Raw genomic sequence first — 9,242 nt, 5'->3', positions numbered from 1 at the left:
CGCAGCTGGGCAGCAATGACTTTCTTGCATGGGGACCTGAGCAGTGCATCATCCTGTCTGCCATAATGCCTGACACGTAGTATATACTTTATATAATTTACATGCATTTGCTGAGTAAGTGACTGACTGACTAGTCATATAATTTTTTTTCTAGGACATATAGTGAGTAAAAGGTAGACTCATAACTTAAACGTAAAATGTTCTGACTCTAATGTTCTTGTTTTTAACTACTATCTTTTGAAACACTGGCAAACAAGGAAAAAAATATTCTGTATGAAACACAGTGAGACATTATGCACTGCTGGTGGCCGTGTTGTTTATAATTTAAGGCTCAAATTCAACACTCAGTTTGATTGGATTCAAACTCTGATTCTATGACTTACTAAATCTGTGACCCTAGGCAAGTTATTTAACTTTTCTGTGACTTTTTTCAGTATTTTTGTAATAAATAATATCCATAATTATCTTTGTTACTAATAACTTCTTTATGCTAATAGCTTACATTTACCGTTTACTAAGTACCAAGCACTCACTCTTAGTCTCTGTCTGTCTCTGTCTCTGTCTATATCTCTATATAAAGATAGATAGATAGATAGACAGATATATCCTTACAACAACTTTATAATGTAGACATACATTTATCACAAATTTACAGATAAGGAAACTAAAACACAAAGATGTTATATAATTGTACAAGTTTTCATGGTTCTCATAATGGGAAGTGGTGGAGCATATTTTCATAAACACTGCTTGTATAGAGGTTTTTTTTTAAAAACTTGAAGATATAATGGCATATTTTTGATGTTGTACAATCAACTAATCCTGAAATATGTTCAGAGTAGAAGTGAATCACACTAATTTCTTGCAAATCAGTTTAGCTTGTATAGATGACAAATATGTATCCATGCTGTAACCAAAGGAATAACACTATAGCAACATTGTAGAAATAATTACTACTTGATAAAAAGCATTGATAAAACAAAGTCTAAAAATCTTAATTGATGAATATCTTTCAAGAGGAGAGGCTATTAGAGGCTTATTACAAATAAGTTAATAAAACATCTTTAAAAATTATTCTTATTAAATGAGATAATTTTTTTAAAGCATCAGCCTATATAGAACTTGCCTGGTCTATAGTTATATAGCAATTACATTGTTTTTCTGTAAGTAAATTTTAAAGGAAGATGCAAATATGTTTTATTGCCTTGAATATATAGACATTCTCATTTTACTTATATTTATAATAGTGAAGTTTGTAGAAAATATATATTTGTGTGTAGCATGCAGCTGAAATTGAGCTCAGCTCCTATCCAACTATCACAAATTCTCAATTAAAGAGGCAAGAATTAACAAAGTTGCTTATATTTACCCATGTTAAAAGTATCAGACTATGAGCTCCTTCTGAAATAGAAATGTATCTTATTCATAAGTGTGTGACATATCTCTCTTAAAACATTTTCTTTTTTACAAGGTTACTTAAGAGAAATTGGTTGAATTAAATCTCACAAGTTGGACCAGATGTTGTAACGGAGGTTCACAATGATTTATTGTGCCAGCTTGATAATATCTACTAGTTAGTGTATTATCTACAGCCCACAAACTGTGGAATTAATTGAAATGATGAACATAAATATCTATTTAGACCTTTGCTCATTCTTTTTAAAGTTGAGATATTAGTCTTATTATTGTTGAGTTGTAATAGTGTGTTATATATTCTAGATACAAATCTTTTATCAGCTATATGTTTTTCAAATATTTCCTCCCACTCTGTGGATTGTCTATTGACTTTCTTGGTTGTGTTCTTTGAAGCACAGAAGTCTTTACTTTTCATAAAGCCCAATTTATCTGTTTATCATTTCTTGCTTGTGTTCTTAGTATTATATCTTAGAAACCATTGCCTACTAGGAGATCATGAAGATTTACGCCTAAGTCTTCAAAGGTTTTTGTTTGTTTATTTTTGTTTTATGCTTTTAGCTCTTATATTTAGATAGTTAATCCATTTTAAGTTAATTTTTGTATATGCTGTCAGTTAGGGGTCCAACTTCACTCTTATGTATGTAGATATACACTTTAACCAGGACCATTTTTTAAAAAGCCTTTTGTTTCTTCATTGATTTGTCTTGGTATAAGTTTCAAAATTCAATTAAACATAAATGTGAGAATTTATTTCTGGACTCTCAATTCTATTCCATTGGTCTATGAGTCTATCCTTATTCCAGTACCACAGTGTCTTGATTACTGTAGCTTTGTAGTTAGTTTTGAAATCAGGCAGTGTGAGTCCCCCAATCTTGTTCTTCTTTTGCTAGATTGTTTTGGTTAATATTTGTTCCTTGCATGTCCACATCATTGTTAGAATCAGTTGTCAATTTCTGCAAGACATCCAGCTGAGACTTTGATAGAGATTATGTTTAATCTGTAAATCAATTTGGGGAGTATTATGATCTTAACACTATTAAGTTTCTGGACCCATGAACATGGGATGCCTTTCCATTTATTTAGGTCCTTCAAGTTTTACATTTCTTTGTAAAATATATTTCAAAGTATTTTAGGTTTTGATGCTATTATAAATAGAATTGTGTTCTTAATTTAATTTTGTATACAAATACAATTGATTTTTCTATATTGCTCATGTGTTCTGCAAAATTACTGAACTTGTTTATTAGTTCTAATAGTTTTTACATGCATTTCTTAGGAATTTCTATATCCTAGATCATGTGATCTTCAAATAGAGATAATTTTAATTCCTCCCTTCCAATTTGGGTGATTCTTATTTCTTTTCCTTGCCACATTGCCCTGGCTAGAACATCCAGCACAATGTTGAATAGACATGGTGAGACTGGAAATCCTTGTTTTGTTTTTGATCTTAGGGAAGAATTTCATGTTTAACCATTAAATACGATGTTAACTCTGTACTTTTTATATATGTTCTTTATATGGTAGATTAAATTTCCTTCTATTCCAACATTTTTAGTTATTTTATCATGAGAAGGTGTTGGATTTTGTCATATATACTTTCTGCATCTAGCGAGATGATCATGCATTGTTGTTTTGCTTTTTAATAATTTGATATGACATATTACCTTGATTGATAGCAAGATGTCAAACCAACCTTGCTTTTGTTGGCTATGTCCTATTTGGTCATGATTTGTAAACCTTTTTTTTATATTGCAAGATCTGATTATTTAGTATTTTTTTGAGGATATTTGTGTCTATATTCATAAGAGTTATTAGTCTGTAGATTTCTTTTCTTATTATAAGACTTGGTCTGGTTTTAGAATCAGGTAATACTGATCTCACAAAATAAATTGGGTAGCATTCTCTTCTTTTCATTTCTATAGGAGTTTGTGAAGAGTTATTATTCAATTTTCTTTAAATATTTTAGTCCAGTTCACCAGAAAAGCCATCTGGGTCTGAGTTTTTGATTACTGATTCATTGTCTTTACTTCTTAAAAGTCTATTTAGATTGTCTATTTCTTCTTTAGTCAGTTTCAGTAGTTTGTGTCTTTCTAGAAATTTGTTCAGTTCAACTAAGTTATCTAACTTGTTGTCATATAATAGTTTATAGTATTTCTTTATTTTTTTTTTTTTATTTCTTTAAGGTGATTAGTAATGGTCCTCTTTCATTCCTGATTTTAGTAATTGATATCTTCTTTTTTGTGTGTGTAGTCAGCCTAGCAAAAGTTTATCAGTTTTGTTGAGTTCTCTATTGTATTTTATTCCTTATTTCATTAATTTCCATAGTAATCTTTATATTTTATTCTTTCTTCTTACTTTGGATTTACTTTGCTCTTCTTTATGTAATTGCTTAAGGTAAAAGTTCAGATTATTGATTTAAAATATTTCTTCTTTTAATATAAGAGTTTGCAGCAATAAATATCCCTTAAAGCTCTGCTTTAGCTGCATCTCATAAGATTTAGTGTATTGTGTTCTTTTTTTTCCATTCATCCCTATGTAATTTCTGATCTCCCTTTAGATGTCTTCTTCACCTATTGGTTATTAAAGATTGTGTTTTATAATTTCTGCATATTTATGAAGTTCCCAAATTTCTTTTTGTTGTTGATTTCTAATTTCACCCCATTATGGTTGAGAAAATACTGTTTACATCTCTAATTTTTTCAGTGCAAGATAATTTTCCATGCGTGAATGAGAATATATATTCTTCTGTTGTTGCATAGAGTGTGCAATAAATATCTCTTAGGTCTAGCTGGTGTATACTATTGTTTGAATATTTATTTCATTGTTAATCTACTAGTTGTAGAAAAACTAGTTGGTTCTATCCATTAATAAATGTCAGGTATTGAAGTCTGCCGCTATGACTAATGAATTGTACATTACTTCTTCCAGTTCTATCACTCTTGCTTCATGTATTTTGGGCCACTCTTCTTAGGTGTATATATATTAAAATTGTTATTCTGATGAATTAATACTTTTATCAATGTAAAAGATCCATCTTCATCTCTAAAAATATTTTTGATTTAAAACCTATTTTGTCTGTTAGTAGTATAACCACTCCAGCTTTTTAATTTTGTTGTTTTTCTGATATATCTTTTTCCTTCCTTTTATTTTCAATCTAGCTTTATGATTGAATCTAAGTTGTATATCCTGTAGAAAGCATATAGTTGCAACTTATTTGACATCTAATATGTCCATCTCTGCCTTTTGACTGGATTGTTTAATCCATTCACATTTAATGTTAATATGATATATTTGGAAATATGTCTGCCATATTACTTTTTGTTTTCTATATGTCTTATTTCTTTTTTCCCCCATCCTCCTTTAATGCTTTCATTTGCATTAAGACAATATTTTCTAGTGTAATATTTTAGTACCTTTAATTATTTTTTCACTATATTTTTAAACTTATTTTTTAGTAGTTGCACTATGGTGTACATATACATCTTAATTTATCAGCATTTACTTCAGAGTTAGACTAACTTAATTCTAGTGAAGCATAGAAACATCACTCCTGTATAACTTCATCCCCTTTCCTGTTTTTGTGCTATTATTGCTATACATAGTGTCAGGAGCTCAACAGATCCGGGAGAGAGAGCTGAGTTCCCGGGTGTCATAATAGCTGATTAAAACAGCAATGAGCCAAAATGAAAGTAACAGTAAAGCCTTTAATCGATTACTGCAATGGTATAAGCAAAAGTCTAAAACTAGAGAAAGCACCAACTCCTCCATTTAATTTTTTCCTGTGGAGCAGCATACCAGTTGAGTGTCAAATAGATCAGCATAAACATGGAGGTCGTCTCACTGTTGAAGGTGCCCAAACAAAAAGCTCCAGCAGTTTTGTGAACTCTGGGGTCAGGAGAACAGTGAAAGGGAAGGGCTAGGAGTGGAAAGTACTGAGTACTTAGTCAGGATGGGAAAAAGTATCTTCAATGTTTTCCTCTCCTCCCCTCATAAGAAGGCTTCAGCAGAGGTACTTGAAGAGAACTTTGGCCAAAGGCCTCAGATAAAGACATCTAGGAAAGAAGGCACCTGGGTTAGGAATGTGAATATGCATAAGATAATGACTGGCCAGAGGGCCTGAGTCCTTGATTGCAACTCCTGTTAAAGACTGTAATGCACTGGTTGTGTACTTAAGTCTTATGTGAAGAGGACAGCTCTCCCCAGTGAGGCCTGTCAGGTAAAGCCTTTGCAATTTTGCAATTGCCTGTGGTTCAGTCTGAAAAATCACACAAATGCTTTTGACTAGGAGGCAGACTCCTCAACTTTACCCCTTGATTTTTCAAGAGTTGAGCAAGAAACAGACTATCCCATCATGGACTCAAATGGGTTAGACTTGGAGAGGTTGTGACAAAAACCGGGTAACTAACCTGAAGTAACAGTAGACTAGGGCCATGATCAAGATCTCTCCAAATTAGATGACCAGGCTTTCCTGGAGGATTGAATATAATTATGAGTCCCAACAGTTACCAAGCCAGGAAAAGACGTCCTGTAGCCCATTAAGGTCTATGTTAGGAAGCCAGGAGGCTTCCTGTTTAAGTTTTTTTGTATGATTTCCTTTCCCTGGCCTGAGGCATCACTTTAGTCACAGCAGAACTCTGGCCAGTAAATTGAAGCTGACCTGAATGCCTTCCAGGTCTGAGGCAGTGTCATAATAGGGTACACATATAAGAAGTACTATCCCAGAGGGCACATGTGATCTTTCCATTTGGAAACAAAGAATTTGCAATGTTAGGGCACTCCAAACAGGACATACATTAATCAGGCCGTTAGGTTAACAGGGCTCTCAATATGGCCTCCCATCCTGGCCTTCTGCCCTAGGATTTCCTGTCCACTCCATAAAATTCAGCTTAGTCCTTGGTTTCAAATGACCTGATTGAGGCAGTCAGCTCCAAACAGTTTTATTTATCTATGATATCAGTTTATTGGCTTCATGACTGAGATGACATGTGAAGATGTTTTGAGTGGAAAGTGCAGGAGCTGAGGCCATCCTCTGCTGTCTCACAGTCAGCACTGTCCAGTGTGATTATTGGCTCAGCAGTATGACTCTGAAGCACTCACAGCAGCTTGGAAAATGGTACTGGGGTTTTTTTCTTCAAAAAGAGGCAAAAGCTTTTAAGAGCACTTCTAAAAAACAAAGATCATTTATGTCTTCTCCCCTTCTCCACACCTCCTTAGAAGCTAGGTTTTAGGTTTCTGTTGCTGTTGTTATTATCAGTGTGTTCCGTTTGGTAGTGAAAACTGCATTTTTAAAAATATCTCTTATTTTTATCCAGTTTCTTCTCCTAAAAGGGTTACATGCAACAGGAATAAAAGCATTTTTACATAAAGACATTTTTATATAAATATGTTTAAGAATTAGCATAAATCCGAAATTTTTAGAAGATTTTAAAATGGATTTATATAATCTCTTTTCCATTGCTGTTTAATAGCCATCTAATTTTTCGTCTATCTGTGTCTTCAAAAAGTTGTCAAAGGCAATGGAAGGCCCTTGCAGGGACCACAAAGAGACTGAAGTATCAAAAACTGAAAGAAGGATGTATAATTTTAGGAAGAAGACAGACCATCTGGTCAAACATGGCACAAATAAGAAATGCCCATTTAGGGAATTACTATATTGAGACCACAGATTCCTCACTTGAGATGTGTAGTCCAGAGTGGGGTTGTCTTGTCCCCTCCCATCAGCCGGCTTAGGCCTGTTCTTTAATTTTCCATTAAAATGTTCCACCATTCCTGTGGCTTGAGGGTTATATGGAACATGGAGCATCCATCATATGCCCCATGATTGGGCCCACTGATGTGTAGCTTGGGCTTCAAATTCAGGATGGTTACCAAATACAATGTGCTCGTGAAACCTAAAGAGGAAACAAATGTCTCATGGAGCTTGGATTTGGTGGCCTAAGTCAGTGGAACATATAGAGATGGCTTGGCCAAACCTGAAAAAGTATCAACTGTAGTCATAAACCAGTGAGACCCTCTGGATGGGATGAGAGGACCAATATGAAACTACCTGTCAAGAACGTCCTGGCCTATTGGCTCAGGAATCTGTCCCTGTGCAATGTATTTAGCCTTGCCTAGAATCTGGCAGACAAAACAGGTCTTTCCATGTTGCCCCAGGACTTTTTGAGGACAATGACAGTCCATACATATAGGCGCAGTCTAGGATGGTTTCTGAATTCCCATGGGCCATCTTCTCATGGATCTAGGAGGCTATTAGTTGCACATTTTCTTGCTCTGGGGAAGAGGACAGTTTAGTCTCCACATTTAGTTGACAAATATAGTCTTCTTACTGATTATATTTCTCTTTTTCAGTGTAGGGACCTCTCTGGTGAGCCTCCACATGGGTAACAGAAAGCTTTTTAGTAGCAGAAATGATTTTTATCCAAATGTATTTTCCCTACATGGTGGTTTGCTTTATATATCAGGTCGAGGCTTGCCAGTGACCCAATCAAATGACCAGGCTATTAGCTCTAGCCCATGAGGCGGGTAGGTTTAAAGTCTTCCACATGCTTCTCTATAATGGCCCTAACTGTAGCAATTCCTGTAAATGCTTATGGGCAAAGGCTAGCAGAGGTGTACATAGACCTTTTCTTTTTTTAATACAGAAACTTTAATTGTAAGCAACTTGAAACCAGCCATGCTGAGGGATGGCATGAGAGAGTGAAAGAGAGGAATGCCTGCCAGCCACACTCTCCCATTCTGTATTCCTCCCCTTCTTCAGCCTCTGCTTCACAGAATCCATGCTCACCTCTTTGTAATCTTTCTCCAGAGCTGCCAAGTCCTCCTGGGCCTCAGAGAACTCCCTTTCCTCCATGCTTTCCACTACGTACCAGTGTACAAAGGCTTGCTTTGCATACATGAGATTGAACTTATGGTCCAGGTGGGCCCAGGCCTCAGCAATAGTGGTGGAGTTGCTCAGCAGGAACATAGACTGTTGCACGTTGCCCAGGTCTCCACTAGGGACAACAGTAGGGGGCTGGTGGTTGATGCACACCTTAAATCCAGTTGGGCACCAATCTATGAACTGGATTGAGTGCTTGGTCTTGATGGTGCTGATAACCATGTTGACATCTTTCAGGAAAATGTCCCCCCTGTACAAAATGCAGCAGGCCAGGGTAACACTTGATCTTCTAGTTGGCTGGCCTAAAGCAGGTGATCTTGGGCATGAACAGCTTCTCGTGGTAGGCCTTCTTGACTGAGGTGACCAGGGCATAGGTGGACAGGGAAAAGTGGATGTGGGGGTACATGAGGTTGGTGTATGTAGTTCATATCAACACTAATAATACATTTTGTTGTAGGGAACCGAAGAGACCCACCTGTTTTTAGGCTTGGACAAAGGTCTGTGTAGTGGTGGTTTCAGACCCAAAACCAGAGAGATTTATTGTTTTTCCCCCATCTTTATGCCAGGGATTGTGGGGATCACAGTCACCTGTGCTCTGGTATCTACAAAGGCCCGAGAAGTAAAATTCTCTTTGTTTTCCCTTGGCATATGGCCTCTGGCCCTTCCTGGGGACTAAGGAACATTGACCTAACATCTAATCTTGTTTATTTCTGAAAGCTGAGAGGTCTGGGCAGAAGACCCAAAAGACCAGCGGGATCCCCTGCCTGGCACCAGGCCCATAGGGGAGGGGTGGAGGAAACAGAAACCTTGTCAATTGCAGGTGCTACTTGCCAGGATTTGGTTATAAATTTTCTGGGATATGGAGAGGCCATGGAGATCCAGGTGGAGCAGCAGACCAGGAAAAACAGCTGTTTCCCAGATGGGATTCCCAGGGACTGCAAGGCAGGCC

At 36.1% G+C, this 9,242-nt stretch overlaps 1 pseudogene; it reads right to left on the bottom strand.

Annotated features, from left to right (window-relative positions):
• Positions 1–8,048: 8,048 nt before the first annotated feature.
• LOC131400310 (tubulin alpha chain-like) lies at positions 8,049–8,711 on the bottom strand (annotated as a pseudogene).
• Positions 8,712–9,242: the final 531 nt, after the last annotated feature.

This window comes from Diceros bicornis, chromosome X (genome assembly GCF_020826845.1).
Source record: "Diceros bicornis minor isolate mBicDic1 chromosome X, mDicBic1.mat.cur, whole genome shotgun sequence".
Lineage (NCBI taxonomy): Eukaryota > Metazoa > Chordata > Mammalia > Perissodactyla > Rhinocerotidae > Diceros > Diceros bicornis.
Note: the sequence above shows the minus strand (reverse complement) of the source record. Positions and strands in the feature narration are given on the sequence as shown.